The following is a 21261-nucleotide window of genomic DNA, read 5'->3' as shown; positions in this document are numbered from 1 at the left end:
AAAAATGTACATTAAGCCAGCCCCATCCTAACTGTGTTTAGCAGGAGCTGGATTAGAGCGTGTCCCGCGGACTGTGGAGTCGATCCTTTGGCTACTCCGGGGGAAGCGGGACCCCGCTCTGAAGATGCTCTGCAATGAGGAAATCATCCTGTGATTGGCCACTACGGGAAGAGGCTCCCATCTCAGTGCCTAGTCAAAAGGAGGACAAGAATGGAGAGTTGAGTGAGGGCTGGAGTATTCAGGGAAAGCTTCCTCCAGAACCTCCAGCTGGAAGGAACCTCAGGAGGCATCTAGTCCATTTTGCAGATGAAGAAACAGAGTCCTGGGGGTGATAAGTGACTTACCTAAGGTCACACAAAGAGAGGCAAATTCGAACCCAGGACCTCTGCCTCCGGAGAATGTACCCTTTTCATTGAAACACGCCAAGCTCATCCTTGAGGGCTACTGGAAAAGAAGCTACCTCAACAACAAGGAGATTGGTTCTCCAGGGGGAATGGTGGTGAGTAAGGAGCGAACGTGGCTCCTTGACAGCATGGTGGGTTTCTGGCCACATCTGGGGAGGAATGGGGGTGTGTGTGGGGGGAGGATGCTTCCAAGAATGGGGGGGGGGGCTGTCCCAGACAGCTGCGCTCCATCCAAATGGAGCTATCGCTGTGATTTTGAAGCCACGGAGGGCTCCTTGCATTTCCATCGTAGCTAATTACGAAAGGTAATTGTTTAAACATGGTGAAGTGTTTTGACCTGAATGATAATATTATTCCAGGCGTCCTTTTTGTTTTCCCACATCTGTGCTCGCCAGAGGGGAATCTCATCACACTCCGCACAGCTCCAGACACAGCTCCAGACACACACTGGGGGCGAAGAGGAAGCCGGACAGGCGGGCTGCTCCCAAGGCAGGAGAATGAACTTCTCGCAGAGGACGGGGGCTCTGGAGGCTTCTGCAGCGGTGCAGGTGGCCGGCACGCTTCCGAAGGCGGCCGTCCAGACCTCCGGACAAAGCACGGTCCCCTAGTGTTTTGTGCAATCATCGCTTTAGCTAGCGTAGACATAGACCCCTCCTCGGACACCAGGTCAGTCAATCAGTGGACAAATACTTATTTATACATTTTCTTTTTAAGGTCTTACCTTCTGTCTTAGAATCAATACTAAAGAATTTTAAAAAACCAAACCCAAACCCTTATCTTCTGTCTTAGAATTACTACCAAATCTCAGTTCCAAGGCAGAAGAGTGGTAAGGGATGGCAATGGGGGTTAAGTGACTTGTCAGATTTGAACTCGGGACCTTTCATCTCCAGTCCTGGCTCTCTATCCACTGAGTCACCTAGCTTCCCCCAATACTAAGTATTGGTTCCAAAGCAGAAGAGGGATAAGGGCCAGGCAATTGGGGTTAAGTGAATGGCCCAGGGTCACACAACTAACAAGTGTCTGAGGTCACATTTGAACCCAGGACCTCCCATCTCTTGGCCTGACTCTATCCACTGAGCTTCCTAGCTGCCCCATTAAGCAGTTATTTATCGAATGCCTAATATGTGCCAGTCACTGTGCTAAGCACCAGGAATACAAATATACATAGAAAGAGAGACAGTTCTTGTCCTCAAGACATTTACATCCTAACACAGGCATGTCATATATAAAAAGAAGTTATAAAATATGTAGGGGGGAAAGTATATAAAGTATATAAGAAGTTATAAAATATATAGGGGAAAAGTACATAAAGTATATAAGAAGAAGTTATAAAATATATAGGGGAAATGTATATAAGGTATATAAGAAGTTATAAAATACATAGGGGAAAAGTACATAAAGCATATAAGAAGAAGTTATAAAATATATAAGGGAAATGTATATGAGGTATATAAGAAGTTATAAAATATATAGGGGAAAAGTACATAAAGTATATAAGAAGAAGTTATAAAATATATAGGGGAATGCATATGAGGTATATAAGAAGTTATAAAATATATAGGGGGAATGTATATAAGGTATATAAGAAGTTATAAAATACATAGGGGAAAAGTACATAAAGCACATGAAAAGAAGCTATAAAATATATAGGGAACTGTATATGAGGTATATAAGAAGAAGTTATAAATATATAGGGGAAAGTATAAAAAGTATATAAGAAGAAGTTATAAAATATAGAGGGGAAATGTATATAAGGTATATAAGAAATTATAAAATAGATAGGGGAAATGTATATAAAGTATATGAAAAGAAGTTATAAAATATATAGAGGAAATATATAAAGGAGAAAACATGATTAGGGGAGGCAGAGTAGAGAAAGTCTGGAAGAGTTAGGACTATAGCCTGTAGAAGAGCACAGACAGAGCTGGCCTGAATGTCCTCCTTAAAATGGAGGTTCGAATCCCCCAAGTCTAAATATATAATTTGCTCTTGGGGAAAAGGGGTGTGGTGTAGCGGAGAGAACATTGGTCCAAAGTCTGAAGAGCTAGATTCAAATCCTACCTCTAATGCATATTATATGGGTGATTTTGGCTAAGCCACTTAACTTTCTTGGGCCTCAGTTTCCTCATCTGTAAAATGAGAGGGTAGGACTGGATAGCGTCAGAGAACCCCTTCCAATGAGTGATTTAGTTATGCTGTTTGCCATAGTGGTTACCATACAAAGATAACCTTATCTGAATTCTTATAGGCTCTGAAGTTTGTCTAACTTTGATTAACATGTAATTCTATTCTTTTTTTTTTTTTTTTCTAAATGGTGCTCATATTGTTTCTTCTGGGTTGGTTTTATCTCCCTAAATGGATTCTAAGCTCTATGAGGACAAGCATTCTTTCTGTAGTCAGGCTGTGTTATCCTATGAACTCAAATATTTGTCAGATAGACATCAGAAACATATATTCCCAACTGCAGCCAGCCTTGTAGTTTCTGCCTATAAGCTGGTGTTCTATGTCTGATCAGGGACACTGGGGAATGTTATAAAGGGAGAAATGCATTCTGAATCAATATGTAGTAGCACATATGATTTCAAAGAGCTTAAAAGTCACCCTCCCTAACTTGCTGGCTGATGTCTGAAATTCTTTTAGTGATGGGGCTTGTCACGACCTGTTCAGAGATCAGAATTAAAACAACTTTAAGGAGGCTCAAAGATTGGAAGGCTTATTGCTGGCAGTAATTTAGAACAAAGGATTGAAGTGAAGGGTATTGCTTCAAGGTAACTAGTTCTAAAAAGAGATTTCTGTTTCTGGCTTGCTTTCCACTCACCTAGGCAATCAAAAGAATCTCAGGGCTCAAAATATTGAGAGATTGAAGACCCAGACTGCCCTTGGTGGTTTGTTGAATAGATAGCCCCAGAGATGTTTCTGAAAGGGCATAGGTTGGTAATCAAAAGAGTGGGAAGTTATACCTTCTAACCCTAAGTCAGATAGAGGCTGGAGATAAGGATATAGATCTTGTCAGAAGGAAGTAAATTTTAAAGGCAGATTAAATATCTGTGGGTGCTGCTTAGCTATTTGGCTCTTCTGTGTTCTAGAACACTTTTCTAGAGGTGAACACTTTTCTTCTGGAGAGAAAAAAAACAAGACTCTGAAAATAAACAAAGCTCTTGAAACTGAAAGATTTCCTTCTCCTTAAAGTTAAAATAAAAATAGTTAAGGATTTTTGCTAGTTTGATAGGAAATTATTTACTTCCAAAGAAAATTCAAAGCTTAAGTTTCTGGGCTCCAAAACCTAAAACAGAGATTGTAGAGTCTATTCTTTCATTTGAAAGAGGTAGTGTCTCAGTTGAGGACTCCAGCCAAAGCCAGAAGGTAGAAATAGAGAGATTTCCCACAACTATGTATTCCAGCAAAGCAAGCTTGGTAATGGCCATGAGTGAGTTACAGATACAAAGCTAGTGGAGATATGTGGCTCAAGATCAATGTAATGCTGCCAGCAGTGACCAGGTGAGATCTGAGAAGGAGCTAGGATAGCCAGGGTTTCCTTCCTCTGCAATGTTGTATGAAGTGAGTTCTTTTCTTAAAAGCTAGGGAAGTTGTCACCTAGACTTAATTGGCCCAGCCCACTTCACTGTTGATTTGGTGGCTTCAAGTCATCTTGATAAGTCTTCTTATTCTTCTAAGGGCACAAAAAGGCTGGCCCAAGTAGTGTTCAGACTTGGTAGATGATCCAACCTTGCCTACCAGATTCAATTGTCAGTCAATAGTCAATAAACATTTATTAAATGCCTACCATTTTCTAGGAACTCTGTGTGGAACATGGTGGAGATACTAAAAAGGACCAAAAATGAGTGCTGCCAGAGAAGCCAAAAAAGTCCAAAATGTGTACAGCTGGGAAGGAAATGAGGAGAGGCATTTCTGTATAAACGGAAGGGATAAGAGTGGAAGGCTACATCTATTTGAGCTGAGTGCTGTATCCTTGAAATATTCGTTCCAAGCTGTGGTTAAATAAACTTTCTTTTGTTGACTGTTGAAAGACCTCTGAGGGTCTCATTTCATTCCATGATAGAACCTAAACTACCAAGGGATTGCCCAGTCAGAAGCAAAGTCTATCAGAGACAATATGCTGCACTGATTGGAATACAGTGCAGGTGTGCTGGGAATACAGAATGATATTACCAGAACACATGGGTGACCTACAGAATTAAAAGTATGAATTGTTCCTCCATGTGTATATCCTGGACATACATCTTCCTCATATGTGTGTCTCTCCACAACATATTCTGGCCACGAATCTTCCCTCCAAACTTGTTCTTTAGATGTGCCCATTTTCCCCACTGATAGTATATGTGTTTGTGCTACATGGGCTCTAGGTTTAGGTGGGCACTGCTGTAAAAACACTTAAAAAAACTGTGCTTTTTTTTTTTTTCAAATACTTTGACTAATTGTGTCTTCTGGCCAACTAGTTAAAGCAAACACATGGATAGGGGCTTGTGAACTCTGGTTTATTGTGGTTACAAATCCACAGAGTGCTTTGAAAGTGGGGTTGCTTTTCTCCACTGGGGAAGGGAATAAGGAGTTTCTGGGTGGGGTTAAGGATCTCAGAATTGGGAAGCTAAAGATTCATTTAACCAACCTTCACAATGTCTCTTGGGGTATATTCCAAGCCTAATAGTTATCTTTTAGAGTGAAAGTAACTCACTAGTGAATGGTTGGGTGGGCTGTATAGAAACAATGGAAGATTTCCACCAAGGAGGTAAAAAAAAAGGGCCATTGGGAAAGGCACTGGGAACAATCGGTGCTGATTCTATAGTGCTGCCCTTCTACAATGCTGCTGCTTCATCTGGCCTCTGCTGGAAGACCTCCAGGGAGGGAGAACCATTACCTCCCAAGCCTTGGAGCACTAGGGCAAATACCTGCCACAGTTAATTACTTAACTTATTGAATCTGGAAAGTCAGATTAGAAATGCTAATCAGTTTTTAGAGAAAAGTTGAAACTCAATAGTCTTAAGCTAGCAAATGAGAAGTTATCTGGAGTGGTGGAAAGAACATTGGCCAATTAGCCAGGAGACCTGGGGTGCTGTTCCAGTTGCAGCTAATTTGCTGGGTGACCTGGGGCAAGTCTATTCATCTGACATGGGTTTCAGATCTCAGAGAAATGGATAGGTTTGGGGTAAGGACAGAGAGGAGACCTCAGTAGTCTGAGCAAGTATTCAGTGCCAGCCCAGCCCTTAAGTACTTGCTCTCCAGTGTTATGATTATAATAAATATAGATGGATATTAAAAGAAGTATTAATATTTTAATTAAGGCCATGTTGATAAAATATAAGATGACCATGCGCCTGCTAAGATCTAATTCAAATTGCCTGCCATACCTTCTCCCACCTGGCTCCCTCCTACCAAAGAATGCATCCCAATCAAATCCTCTCTATTTAAGCTATGCTTTATGTTGGCTCACGTCATCATGTAAGACCAGAAACCAATTGAATTATGGGAAATGTAGTTTCAAAGTCCCCCAAATGTCCACAGGAAGTTTGTCATATATCTAAATATTTAAAACTCAATTGAACCCCAAATTTCCACTAACACACCAGCTTATTGTACTTCTCACCAGAATACTCACTGTAATATTTACTGAAAAAAAACCAGCCCTGAAATAACCATCAGTTAATTAAGAACATTTTGCTAAACACCCTCTGGGTGCCAGGTACTGTGCTAAATATGAAGGATATGAGGAAAAAAGTCTTCTGGCCACTTTCTTTTTAAGAAGGAAACAAAAGAGTGTGACTAATTGATATTTAAGGCACTTCCCAGCTCTACTAGTCTAATAATGTTCTATAATTTGAGTGTCTTATTAAGAAGGTTTTTGGTTATAAAGAGCATGAAGGTCCTCTCAGGACACCTATTTCAGAACCATGATTTTGCTTCATTGAAGCCTAAAGGGGAAACTTCCTTAAAGGGTGGGGGAATGGGGTCAGGGAGGGAGGTATAGGACAGGTGAAAGAGTATTGGGCTTTCAGTGAGGAGCTCTGGGTTTGAATCCAATATCCAATACTTATTAATCTTAAGGAAATTGTTCAACTATTTCCCAGCCTCAGTTTCCTTGTCTACAAAAATTGGGATAATATATCCTACTTGTCTTACTGGATTATTATGATGAAAGTAGAGAAGTTAGATGACACAGTGGATAGAGCACCTGACCTGGAATCAGTGGAACCCAAGTTCAAATCTGACTTTAGACACTTATGAGCTGTGTGACCCTGGGCAAGCCCCTTAATCCTGTTTGGCTCCTTTTCTTCACCTATAAAATGAGCTGGAGAGGGAAATGGCAAACCTTTTCAGTATTTTGCCAAGAAAACCCCAAATGGGGACACAAATAGGCAGGATTAATGGATTAAACAAGAATTAAAAATAATGAAAGTGCTTTGTAAACATTAAAGTACTATATAAATGAGTTATTATTCCCATTTTACAGACGGAGAATCTGAGACTTAGGGTAACTAAATAGTTTGTTCAGTCATAGATAGTGAGTATATCAGAAGAAGAATGGGATTCCTGCCACCCACATTTTTGGATTTTATACTGGAGAGGGACGGGCATTTCTCCTGGGGTCTTTTGTCTGTAGGTGCTATAGCAGAGAATGGGAAAAGACCCTAACCAGCTATGCAATTGCTTCTTTGTTTTGATTTGCTCTGGGAAGACTAACATGAAAATAAATCACAACAGAATCTCAACGCTTATGTGGGGTAGGGTGGAACAACAGAGCTCTATATATACCATCCAGGGAGAACAGATGAGCAGGGCAATTAAAAAATCCATCCACCCCCATCCCCTTCACACACACACACACACACACACACACACACACACACACACACAATCACTTCCAGCAACCCTCCTCCCTCATTTCTGTGTTTTCTGTTCAGCTCCATCCTCTGAGGGATAAATTAGGAGGTCAGATGGATAATCTGGGAAGCCTTCCAGATTCTTTTTTTTTCCCCTGAGCCTCAGGCCTGAGCAGGGCCCTCCCTTCCGTCTGTTGGGGAGCCCTTGGCTGCCAGATAGGGCAAAATGAGGTGGGTGTTTATTTCCTAAATCCCCAGATATCACTCTCTCATCTCTTGTGGCTTGCCTCTCCCTTCTCCCAGACATTAAGTGTCCCCACACCATTTTCATTCCTTTATTAAATCTATCTCAGATCCTTATTTCATACTAAGATGTGACTGACTGATAATAGCTTAAAGGGTTCATCCACTTGGAGGAATTTATATTTGAACAGGGATCAGACTTGGGAATAAAACTCTAAGAATAGGAGGCAGCTGGTCTTTGTGGAAAAGAGAATTAGACTGAAACATTAAAAAAAAAAATCACAGAATCTCAGATTGTAATGGACCTCAGGCACCCTCTGGTTCAATCTAGACCCTAGTAAGAATCCACTCCCACTTTTTTTTTTAACACCAACGACCAATGAATCAACTAATCTCTTCCTGAAGACCACCCGTGCCAGGGAACCTACTGACTTTCAAAATAGCTCCCTCCATGTTTGGACAACCCAGCTAGTTGGCACAGTAGAAAGAGTGCCAGGCCTGGAGCCAGGGCATCTGAGATCAAAACTGTCTTAGAGTACTTGACTGTGTGATGCTGGCAAGTCATTTAACCCTGTTGGCCTCAGTTTCCTCATCTGTAAAATGAGCTGGAGAAGGAAATGGTAAACCACTTTAGAATTTTGCCACGAAAATCCCAAATGGGGGTCATGAAGAGTCAGATACTACTGAACAATGATTGTTAGGAAGTTTTTCTTGATGTCAAATCCAAATTTGGGTTTGAATCCCATGTCCGATACTTACTAATCTTGACTTTGAGCAAACCATTCAACCCTTTTCCAGCCTCAGTTTTCTCATTTGTAAAATGGGGATAATATGTACTACTTGCCTTACTGGGTTGTAATGATGAAAGTAGGGCAGCTGAGGCTATTCCCTTTCCCACGGGATGGTCTTGCAGCACAGCTATCTTCTTGCCCCATAGTCTGTGTTGGCAAACCTATGGCATGTGCCCCAGAGTGTGCTGAAGAGGGCTGTTCCTTTTCCCCTGTCCACGCCCACCTGAGGACATTTCTTACATCACCCACTCCTCTGCCCAGCAGTCCAATGGGAATACCTTATCTACAAATAACTTTTTTTTTAACCCTTAACTTCTGTGTATTGGCTCCTAGGTGGAAGAGTGGTAAGGGTGGGCAATGGGGGTCAAGTGACTTGCCCAGGGTCACACAGCTGGGAAGTGTCTGAGGCTGGATTTGAACCTAGAACCTCCTGTCTCTAGGCCTGACTCTCAATCCACTGAGCTACCCAGCTGCCCCCCAAATAACTTATTAATAAATTACAAATTTATAAATGATGACCTTCTACATTGACATCCAGTCATTTTTCCATTGTGTCTGATTCTTTGGGATTCCATTTGGAGTTTTTTTGGCAGAGATATTGGAGTGGCTTACCATTTCATTTTTCCAGTTCATTTTACAGATGAGGAAACTGAGTCCAACAGGGTGAAGTGATTTGCCCAGAGTCATCCAGCTAGTAAGTGTCTGAGGCCAGATTTGAACTCAGGAAGATGAGTCTTCCTGACTCCAGACCCTATCCAATATACCATCTACTGTATAGGAAGCTGGACTACTCCCTATATGGGATTTTTTTTTTTAGGTCTTAATGATGTCTTTTGGTTTTACATCATGGTCATTTCTGTATACACGTTGTTCTCCCAGTCAGTGACAAAGAAGAAATAATCACAAGTGACTGACTTAGTGACTATATCTAATATGGTATATAGTTTTCCAAATCCATAGACTACCACCTCTCCAGTGAAAGGGAGGAGGTGGATTTCCTTATTGCTTGCATTGAGTCAAGATGGGTCACTGTCATTACAAACCATTTGTTGTGGAATTTTTTGGTTCTCATCTGCATTACTGTTATCATTGCTACATGCTGTAATTTAAAGTGCCTCTGACTTCAGAGCTCTATCTTTTTTTGCTGAAAACTTTGATCCTTGCTAAAATGTAAATCCCTGGGAGCAGATTCCTACTTTGAAACATCAAATGACTGACTCCCTACTCCTCCCTTAAGAAGCTCTAGTCAGTCCTCATTTCATAGGTTGGGGGTGGACAACCTGTGGCATAGATCCACAGAGTAGTCCCTGAGGCAAATCTACTTAGCCTTTTTCTATATTAAATCCCATATCTCTTTAATAAAACCATGGGGTTCAGTGTTTCCTTCTATTGCCTGCCATATTCCACCTCTTGTGGCCTTTAAATCTGTAATATAGGAATAATAACTTTGCCATGTTGGCCTGGGGCAACCTGTCAGTTGCCCTGGTTGGAATGTTGACGGTGGCATGAGCCATAGGGCAAAGCACCAACTGCCAGTGGGGCCAAGAGTATATAAAGCCCTGGAGACCCAGGGCTGTGTTCTGTTCTTCCCTGATTTCTCCCTGATCACTCACTTATCCCTTACCCCCTGGGGCCCTGGGTCGTGGGAGTGAGAACGTGGATAGCTTAGGCCTAGAATAGAGTAGGGTTTAAACCAATCCTCCAGAACAATTTACCAATACTATTAGCACAACTGGCAAATCCTTTAGTCAAAGATCAATTTTATTTATTATCCAGAGACCACATCACTCTGACTCAGGGCTGCCTGCCCTGGGTCAGCAGAAGACCATCCAGACAAGACCTATTAGCAACTTTAGTCAGATAAACCTTTCATCCTTAGATCTCAGTCCTTCCTAACCTCTTTCTACTGCCTTGTCCCCTTCACTCTGTTGCCTGACCCTGCTTGGCCTTATGGTAGGTAAATAACCACAGAATTCTCCGGTTAAGGCTAAGGGGTTTATTGACAACAGAAGCAGCAAGAGAGGGGATGAATTAAGAGTTGTGCAATGAGGCATAGGTCTTTGGACTGGGCAAAGGCATAGATTTGATTCCTTTGATTGCACTTGTTATAAGGAAGAGTTCTGGTGGGATTAGGAGTAGGAGAGAATCAGTGGGAAGTGAAAGCCATATAAAAACGAGAGAGCATCAGCAAAATATTAAAACCAATCTAGCAACCTCCTCTACGATTCTATCTGCAATCCAGCAGAAACATTACTGGGTTTTTGAAATCATAGGTTGTAGGTTCAAATCCTAGCTCACTTGCTTCATATTGGGATATCTTGGGACAAAGAATTTAATCTTGCTAAATTCTGGATTTCTTCTATGTGAAATGAAGGATTTGGATTAGTTGGTCTTTGAAAGTAGCTAGGTGATTCTCTGGATAAAGCACTGGGTCTAGAATTGGGAAGACCTGAGTTCAAACATGGCCTTGGACATTTATTAGTTATATGACCCAAGACAAGTCACTTAGCCTTTGTTTGCCTCAGTTTCCTCAATGGTAACACGGGAATAATAGCAATATCTCCTTTCAGGGTTGTTGTGAGGATCAAATGAGATGATAATTGTAATAGGCTTAATAAAATTACTATTTGCCAGGCATTGTGTTAAAGAATGAGGATACAAAGAGAGGCAAAAGACAGTCTCTGCCCATAAGGAACTCCTAATCTGATAGGGAAGACATTGGTAAAAAAGTACATACCAGCAAGCTATATACAGGAGAAATTGGAGATAATCAATAGAGGGAAGGCACTAGAATTAAGAGGTATTGGGAAAGGCTTTCTGTAGAAGATGGGGTTTTAGCTGGGACTTGAAGGAAGCCAGGGAAGCTGAGAGAGGGACAAGATGAGGGAGAGCATTCCAGGCATGAGAGTTCCATGTACGGAGCTAAGAGATGGCATGTCTTGTTAGAGGAACAGCAAGGAAATCAATGGCACTGGATGGAAGAGTGCCAGTTAGGGGGTGAGGTATAGGGTGTAAGAAGCCTGGGAAGATGAGTGTGGGCATTTAGAATGGGAGGAGTGCTAGGCTTTTATAGCTAGAGAATCTGAATGTCCAAAAGAAGATTTTACATTTGATCCTGGAGGTAATAGGGAGTTTTTTGAGTATGGAAGTGACAATAGAATTTGTGCTTTGGGAAAATCACTAAAATGTTTTGCAAATTTTAAAGTCAATTTAAATCTATACATTTCATTTCACTGATTAGAGGATAGGAACGGTGTTAGGAATTGGGCCTGTGATTTCATAATATATGAAAATGGGAGGTAGCTAGCTAGTTTAGTGGATTGAGAACTAGGGCTAGATATGAGATGTCTTGGGTTCAAATACTTCATAGCTGTGTGACCCTGGAGAAGTCACTTAATTTCCATCGCTTAGCGCTCACTGCTCTTCTGCATTGGAACCAATACACCTTATTGATTCCAAGATGAAAGGTAAGGGCTTAAAAAAAAAACTACATGGAAATAAATCTCAAATGAGAAAACTCATTTGACCAATACATGTTGGCATCTTTGTAATTCAGTAGTCTTAAAGAGTCACCTAGGGCACAGAGGGATTAATCTGCTTGCCAAGGGTCACACTGCCAGTATTTGTCAGAGATGGGACTTGAACCCAGGTCTTAATGGCTTTAAGAATAGCTCTCTATCTAATATGTGGTTTTTCTCTCAGCTATTATAATATTATGTATCATATATTATTATTTAGTACATATTATATTTTAAACTATTACAACAATGAAGACAAGCTCTATGAACAACAAGTGTATTAGGTAAAAAAAAACCTTTGGGATTGGCTTATTTTTTTAACTTTTGACTGTAAGAAGAGTTTCAATTCTAGGTTCTAGGTCTCCACTAAAAAGTATTAACTGGGTCTAGAGTTGAAAAAATTTGTTTTGGAAGGAGACTTAGAATTTAGTGCCCAAGAGGGAAGAAAAGGGAAGCAGGATTAGAGGGAGAGTCCTGTTAAGACAGTTTGGACTACATCATCTAAGGGCCCTTCCAATACTTGGATTCTTTGATTCTAAGGAAAGTTTTGCCCCAGTAAATTCTTCACTCCTGAAAAAAAAAGTTAGAGTGGGAAGAAGCAACTGACTAAAAGAACTCACTGGTCATACCTTTTTTGAGGGGTTGGAGATAAGAAATGCTGTCTTCCTAGGAGAAATAGAAGTATATTCCTCTAATTCTTTACTCTCATTCGCTCTGCAGGCACAGAAATAATTTTGGTGATGGTGCCCTGTCAAAGACGTCTTTTCAGTGAATTTCACTTGTAGACTGTCTGTACTGCTCATTTGACTTTTTAATCACACTCTGCCTTTAATGAGTTCTTTTCATGTGTGTATGCCTTCTTTTAGAGATTGTTGGATTGGATTGGGAAGAGGTAATCATACATTTCACATACAGAACTATGGCATTACATCCTGATGAAATTTTCCTTTCTTTCTTTCTTTCTTTCTTTCTTTCTTTCTTTCTTTCTTTCTTTCTTTCTTTCTTTCTTTCTTTCTTTTTTAACCCCATCATGATAAAAGGGAAGCTGCCTCAAAGTAAGTGGGAAGAGGGAGAATTTCTTAGTTCTCAGGGAGCTAGGATGTCACTAATTGCTAGGAAGGCAACTGACAGATTTCTATAAGATGAAAGATACAAAGTTGAATTAAAAACCACCTGCAAAGGCTTTTGACAAAAACTAGCTAGAATCATGAAATTTGGGGAATGGAAGGATCCTTAATATCTAGTACAACTCACCTGAAAAATAATACACTTTCCTACACATTAAGCCCCAAACTACTTGTCTGAAGATCTCCAGTGAGGTGGATACTTGTACCACCCAAGACAGATAATTCCACCTTTGCAAGTTTTCCTTGTTATCAGCTCAAATCTGCCTCTTTGTAACTTGCACACATTGTTTCTGGTAGGGGGCCAAGGTGATAAATAAAAGTCTAATCCTTTGTATCTATATAGCCCTTAGCACAGTGCCTGGTACATAGTTGGTGCTTAATAAGTGCTTGTTCTGGGGGATAATCATTCAAATTCTTGACAATCTTTAGAAAAGAGGATATAATATGATAGTATAAATATATCATCCGAAACCTAGAATACTCTATCTCAATCAGCTCCATGGCCACTCAAAAGGGACTAGCCTAGCAATATGTGGAAGAAAACCAAGATGGATTAAAAATGCACCTTGTCCAGCTTGTGATATGCAGTTGCACGCACAGTTCGTCAGCTTATAGATCTTGAAGCAAACTGACAATAATTTGGGCACAGAAGGAAGAGTTTGGGGTTAAACTGAAGTTGGGGTATATTGTGGAACTTTGAATGATCTTAAGCAGCTCTTTGAAACAAATGCCCATCTTTTCAACTCCAGCATTTTCCAAGGGATCACTTATATCTGGAAATCAGGAACACCAGCATCTCTGAAGAAGCCAAATTGAAGGTGACACAAAGGACAAGGAGAGATGTCTGGTTTGTGTGGATATGCCCTAGCATATTTAAAAGACTTACATGCAAGAAAATGCATAAAATATATCATCAACATGATGACTGAAAAAGGAAACGAACCCATTATTAGCAAGTCAAACCCACACACATTTATTAAGTGTTTACTGTGTGCCAAACACTGTCAAATGCTTGAAATACAAATGAAGGCAAACTATTTCTCTCTTCAAGGAGCTCAAATTTAAATGGCAGAAACATGTAAGTACCAAGATACATAGGAAGATGGAAGAAATCCTGAGAAGGGAAGAGAGTAGCAGTTGCGTGTGGGAATGGGAAAGATTTCTGATAGTAGGTGGGATTTGAGCTGAATCTTGAAGGAAGGCAAAGAAATTAATTGGTTTAGGTAAGGCATATTAGACATGACAGATGAATCTACTGAGTGCCATCTTGGTTTCCATAGAAAGCCTAAATACCTAGAGCAGGAGTTCTTAATGTTCTTTGTATCATGGACCCCTTTGCCAGCCTGGTAAAGCCTGTGGAGCCCTTCTCAGAATAATGTGTTTAAATGTACAAAATAAAATACTGAGGATTATAAAAGAAAAAATAATATTTAAATAACATTGATACTTATCAGTTAACTATATGTATAGATATTGATTGTCTATGTATCTATGTATCTATCATCTCTCTCTCCCACTCCCTCTTTCATCCTCTCTCTCTCTCTCTCTCTCTCTCTCTCTCTCTCTCTCCCTTCTCCTTCCCCCTTCCCCCCTCTCTTTCTCTCTCTCTCTCTTTCTCTCCCTTTCCCTCCCTCTCTCTCCCTCTCCTTCCCCCTTACCCCCTCTCTTTCTCTCTCTTTCTTTCTCCCTCTCTCTCTCCTCTCTGTAGTTCACCACAGTCCAGGTTAACAACTCCTGACCTTCCAGCATTTTCCAAGTGTATATGTCTATGAATCGGGACCACCATGATCTCTGAAGAATCCAAATTGAAGGTGACCCAAAGGGCAATGGAGAGCTGCCTGACCTCTGTGAATATGTATAGCATATTAAAAATATTATAGCATATTAAAATCTTCAGTCTTCTGGGAAGATCCTTATTATTGAGGACTTATGACCTCAAGTAAATGGACCAGAATTCCACAAGAATGGCTAGGCTGCCATTTGCCACATACGCACGAGATTACAAATACGCTAAGGTATTTGATGAAAGATTGACCCTTCCCACCTTCAAAAACAGAAGATATGACCTAAGAATATATCTCCTGCCTGTGATCTGGGCATCTGCTTGGGATTTTTATTGGAGATATGCCTACTGCCCGTGTATAACTGGACAATGTTTTCAGTTTTACTGTGGGATAAAAGCTAGAATTCTCCCCCTTTTCTCTTCGGGGTTAAAGCAATGAAACCTGAACAACATCCGTACAATAACAATAACAAGTGGTACACCTTTGGCTTTTTTTGCTCTCCCTGTGATAGGTGATGGACAGGTAGGAAAGGCGGGAGGCTTCCTAGAAGCCGCCTGTCTCAGGATGCCCAGGACATGAGTTTCTGAGCAATGTGCTAGGTTTGGAAGAATGGATTAGCCAAAACAAACACATCGCCAGGATGTCAGAGAGCCCTGAGAGAATGGGAAAAGCAACGAATAGCGAAGGCCGAGATAAAGGTTGCAAAAAGACCAATTTGACTGACTTCATTATTTCCCTGAAGGACAGGCTTGCTGTCTGGGCTGGGCTAGCAAGCTGAACATGAATCCCACTGTATACATAATACTTTAGACTTGCCCAAGGAAGGTTGGGTTTGGAGTTTATCCAAGTATGGGGTTTCTTCTTCATAAAGAAATGAAAACTAACTTAATACACTCCATCTGATGAATCTAGATGTCACGGTGAGTTTCATTTGCAATAAAAAAAAAAAGCAAGAAACATTCATTCCCCACAGTCTTAAAAAAATATTAAGGATTTGGTACCTTTGGTTACAGAAGCTTTCCTCTAGGTCATTTATTGTTTTGTGGATGACAATGTAGAACTCATTTGTCATGGAACGTTTGGCTCTTAGCTTTGTGTTAGGCACAGAGGAGGCGCTTAATAAATATTTGACTGACTGCATGATCCACTGCTTTTCCAGTGTGAGGGTCAGAGATAGGTCCCAGACCTGCGATTTCATTAGTGTAAGGGTCTCCCTGGTGAAGTAATGCCCTCTACCCATACAAGCTGGCTCCTCTCTAACTTAACAGTCTTAGAGAAATATCTATTGCTCTGAAAATCTGAAAGACTTGACCAGAGCCACCTAGCCAGGATATATCAGAGGACTAAAACCCCAGGCTTCCCTGGTCCTGAGGCCAGCTCCGGGTCCATTCCATCTCGTTTCCTCTCTTTACAGTCACCCATGTCCTGAATGATTGCCTATAATGCTTCTCGTTTTCGAGACATGGTGTGTTGAATTTGCTAGAATTTTCTTAATCTTTTCCACAGTTCTTTAGGTCACCCACAAATTTGATTCTTCAGAGATGATGTGATTCTGTTTCCCAGTCATAGAGGTGAATATTGGTATTAAAAAAGATACCTGAGGGGCAGGTAGGTGGCTCAGTGGAAGAGAGCCTGATCTAGAGATAAGAGGTCCTGGATTCAAATCCAGCCTCAGACACTTCCTAGCTGTGGGACCTGGGCAGGTCACTTAACCCCCATTACATAGTTCTTACTGCTCTTCTGCCTTGGAACCAATGTACAGTACTGATTCTAAGAGAGAAGGTAAAGGCTTTAGAAAAAAAAAGACAAATCTTTTGCACAAATGAATAGCTTGGACTCATTAGAAGAACTACATAATTTCTTCAAATTTAGCCATATCTCCTCTTCATTTCTGAGCTTCCTCATTTTTTTCAACCAGATTCATGATCAATGCAAATGTACTGACTGGTCAACTCAATCAGCTACTCTTCTAAAGTAATGGTATCTGTTTTTCACTCTGTTTTTTTCCAGTGTGGATTATTAGGTAGAACTCTGTTGAGTGACTGGATATCCCTTTAGTCTTCCAGGGAGTGATGGGAGCATTTAATTGGAAACCCTTAACTTCCATGCACTATAACTCACTTCTAAAATGAGAATTATGACAATTCCACTCTTTATCGTACAAAGGTTGTATGAAGAAGAATTTTTATAAACCACAAAGCTATATAAAAATGTGAGCTTTGGGGGCTATCGTCTGTCATGTCGCTCCTTTAAAAAAGGGCCGGGCCTGGGGGCAGCGGGGTAGCTCAGTGGAGTGAGAGTCAGGCCTAGAGACAGGAGGTCCTAGGTTCAAACCCGGCCTCAGCCACTTCCCAGCTGTGTGACCCTGGGCAAGTCACTTGACCCCCATTGCCCACCCTTACCAATCTTCCACCTATGAGACAATACACCGAAGTACAAGGGTTTAAAAAAAAAAAAAAAGCATCCACAAAAAAAAAGGGCCGGGCCTGGGGGCAGCTGGGTAGCTCAGTGGATTGAGAGTGAAGTAAAGTAAATGATTAAAACTGGTCAATTGACCCCCACCCTGTATACCTGCTTGTTGTTTAACTACAGAATGTTCCCGACAAAGTTCCAGGAATTACAAGGTCCCCAAGTATGTCTGCACCCCACCGTCTTCGGGGCAAAAGTCCTGTTTCCTCATCTTCAAAGCAAAGCCCTGTAAGCACCAGACCGAGACCCTGTCTTCAAAGTGAAGTCCTGTTTTCTCAAAAGCATTAAACCGAAACCCTGAAACATATATAAACTCCATCCTGACTACTTCACCTTGGAGCTCCTTGGCTGAGCTCCCCTTGTGCACGCTAGAAATAAAGACTTCCCTTTGCTTGGATTGCATTGTCTCTGTGTGATCCTTAGGTGGTCATTCACTTGGACCCTAACAAGAGCCAGGCCTAGAGACAGGAGATCCTAGTTTCAAATCTGGCCTCAGACACTTCCCAGCTGTGTGACCCTGGGCAAGTCACTTGACCCTCATTGCCTACCCTTACCACTCTTCTGCCTTGGAGCCAATACACAGTATTGACCCCAAGATGGAAGGTAAGGGTTAAAAAAAAAAAAAGGTCCAGGCCTCACATGAAAGTTTCCCCCACCCCGGGTGGTTAGAAATATTCTTTCTAACTCTGACTCTCTTATGCTCTTTTGCGTCTCATCTTTTTATTTGTAATACATTAACTTGTACTTTTGGCGTGGATAGTCTTAGCTTCCTTACTAGATTATGCATTCTTTTCAGGACAGGAAATGTACTCTCTTATTAGTCCTCGCCTAGCACTATGCCTCTTAAAGTAGGTTCTCAGTGAATGTTTTGAGTGCAATTTGATGAATGCTTTTCCTAATGTCTATCAACCAGTTGACATCCAACAATAGTCCAACGTTATATCATACCTGTGGTAGCATTTCTCTTCTCAACCAACTGGTTTGTTTTCCCAAGTGCTAGCTGTTGGCTTCCTGAGGAGCTGTTAGCACATGAAAATGATGCTGTGTTGAGTTTGGCAAGAGGATTATAAGCTTGTATTTATTTATTTTTTTGATTCCTATCCCCCCTCCCAAAATATATTTTTTTTCAACCTAACTTCCTTATGCTGAGGAAAGAGAGTTTTGATGAAAAATGGATATTTTATTAATGTGCTGATACACTTACTAATAATATTGAGGAAGCAGCCATTAGTAAATTAATAAATCAACTATAAAAAAAATAAAAAAGTAGAATGTTAGCGGCTGGGTAGCACAATGGATAAAGCATTGAGCTTGAAATCAGGAAGACTCACCTTCTTGAATTCAAATCTGGCCTCAGACACTTACTGGCTGGGTGACCCTGGGCAAGTCATTTAACCTTTCTGCCTCTGTTTTTGCATCTGTAATATGTGGATACTGACAGCACCTATTTTACAAGATTGCTCTGAGGATCATAGGGCAGATCAGGGGCATAGTGGAGAGAACACTGGGCTTGACGTCAATAAGTAAGACACATCTTCCTGAGTTCAAATCTGGCCTCAGACATTTACTAGCTGGGTGATTCTGGTTAAGACAGTTAGTCCTGTTTACCTCAGTTTCCTCATCAGTAAAATGAGCTGGAGAAGAATATGGCAAATCACTCCAGTGTCTTTGCTAAGAAAACGCCAAATGGGGTCATGAAGAGTTAGACATGACTGAATGACCAAATAACAACAACAAAATGTTAGGGGCTGGTATGACTGACTAAAAGACTGATTTTAAAGGACACTGGCCCCGTTACGGATATTATGTGAGACATGGCTTAAAAAAAAAAGAATAAAGAAATAACCAAAAATCTACTAGTAGGAAGTCACCAGATCTGAGGGAGAGAAAGAAGAAGAAAGAGAGATGGAGTGAGTGGCATATTCTGTGGAAGAGGAGAGACCCCACTGAGGTGGGTTTTGAAAAATGATTGCCTTCCTATTAGGAGAGGGGGATGACTGTTGTTAGATGAATGATCCAAGATATATTTCTTTCCTGAATACTACCCTATAGAAAACTTCCCTCAGTTCCAAAAGCGTGATGGCCAGGCTCAATGTAATGGCCTGGATACAGTCTGAAATGTTTCTGGAGAGTTTCCTGCTCACTTCTAAAGCCTTTAGGGAGAACAGTTAGTGGGGAATGTGAATGGCCAATTTGAGAAAATCACTGTTTTGGTGTTCCCAATACACCAGGGCTGGCTATGACTAATTTTTAGAACAGCCCCTGGGTAATTATGATAATTTGGTTAATATTGACCTGGGGATAAGCCATGGGCCCATATCCATAAACACAGAGCAGCCGATCAAAGTGTGTTCCTTGAGTAGTTTTTTGCTCTGCTTTTGGCTAAGGGAAAACCTCTCCTCACCTCTCCATTCGCATTACTCTAGTCTAGGCCCTGTTGATCTTGCCTTTCTAGGAAGTCCCCTGGCTCTTGTGATCCAAAGACCACGTGGCTTAACCCTGGGATCTAGGCTGCCCTGGATTTCATTTTAATGGCTGCATGTGTGCAGGTCTGGTTTCCCCCTACGAGATCATCGGATCATAGGATTTAGAGCTAGACTTCTCTGAAAATCATCTAGTCCAACTTCTCATTTTGCAAAGGAGGAAAAGGAAACTGAGGCCCAAAGAGGAGGGATCATGGGAATGAGAGCTGGAGGGGACTTCAGACATTATCTCATTCTTTTTGATCTGTTTTCAGATGAGGAAACGAGACCTCAGAAAGAGAGTGACTTACTCAAGATTACATAGGATGTGAGTAGTGCCACTATTCAAACTCAGAGCCTTACCTTCCAAAGCAGATACTCCATTGCACAATGAATGGAAAACTCCTTCACGTCTTGGCACCATGGGGTCTTTATGCCCCAGGGAACCTAGCACAGGGATGGATGATAACTCCTCTGTGGTCCTGTACCTGCATCCGCCAAGAGCTCTGTTATCCTCTTTCCTCTAACTCCTTTCTGCTTTCAGGATGTCAGTCATTTAAAGTTAAGTATGAATTTCATTTGTGTTTTCTCCCAGGGGTGTCTTCATTTTAAGTCTGATCTGTTATTATGGAATGAAAGGTTTGTACTGGCAGGGAAACTGAGGCTGAGAGAGAAGGGATCATAGGAATGACAGCTGGAAGGGGCTGGTATCTGTTCCATCTTACTCTGTTTATGGACGAGAGAGCGATTTATTCCCTTTAGCATTTCTCATTTCAATTAAGTAGGTGGGGAGGGTAATTTTTTTTGTTGGAGAAGAGGGTCTTTTGTTTTCTGATTCCACACTGCACAACTGGATAAATAGAAGACTGGCTCTATAACAGATAACATTTTATTATCTACATCTGTAAAACCAGCAGAGGGGAACAGTAGATAGAGAAGGGGTTTCAAGGCTAGAAAAACATGGGTTCCAGTCTCATCTCATACATATTGTCTGAGTGACCCAGAAGAAGTCATTTAACCTCTCAAGGCTCTTAGAGGGATAAAAGACTTTCATCAAGGAAATCCCTCTACCAGTAAAGTCACAGGTCTAGTCACACAGTCCAGCAAAACTTGGGGAAAGATAATTGGATTATAGCAAAGGACCGACCAAAATTTTAGATCTGAAAGGGATCTTAGTGATCATTTAATGAAGATGTCAAAAACATGGCCTTTAACACTCTCTAGGGCTGTAGGAACCAGATTAAATAGAATGGGGAAGTAGTTAATTAACTAAATAAAATACAATCAAGCATAGAAAATGCTATTTTGTGGTTTTCTATGGCAAAATGGGGCCCAAAGGGATCCTTATGTACTGTTTAGTTGATCCTATTTTTGAGTTTGACACCCTTTCTCTAAGTCTACCTTCCCTCCCCACCGGCCATCATCTTCCAGGTGGGGAAATTGCAGCCCATGGAGGTCAAATGATTTATTCAAGGACACTTAGGTAGAAAAAGTAGCATGGGTAGATTTTGAGTCTATACTCTTTTCATTCAGTGTGTGTGTGTGTGTGTGTATTGGAATGAGCTATGTGGGTCAGCACTGGGCTTGTCAGGTGGCTAGAGCACTGGTCCTAGAGTCAGGATGACCG

At 41.1% G+C, this 21261-nt stretch overlaps 1 long non-coding RNA gene across 2 annotated transcripts; it reads left to right on the top strand.

The window, feature by feature from the left end:
- Nucleotides 1-315: 315 nt before the first annotated feature.
- LOC123236121 lies at nt 316-17534 on the top strand. 2 transcript variants are annotated; one of them, XR_006505408.1, is made up of 3 exons: nt 316-499; nt 764-1070; nt 17296-17534. It is a non-coding gene; the product is annotated as an uncharacterized LOC123236121 (long non-coding RNA). The 2 variants fall into 2 exon arrangements; XR_006505407.1 differs by lacking the exon at nt 17296-17534 and adding an exon at nt 4199-4380.
- The last annotated feature ends 3727 nt before the right edge of the window (nt 17535-21261 follow it).

The sequence above is a fragment of the Gracilinanus agilis genome, chromosome 2 (assembly GCF_016433145.1).
Source record: "Gracilinanus agilis isolate LMUSP501 chromosome 2, AgileGrace, whole genome shotgun sequence".
Taxonomy (NCBI): Eukaryota; Metazoa; Chordata; class Mammalia; order Didelphimorphia; family Didelphidae; genus Gracilinanus; species Gracilinanus agilis.
The sequence above is the reverse complement of the archived record's forward strand: the minus strand, read 5'-3'. Positions and strand labels throughout refer to the sequence as shown.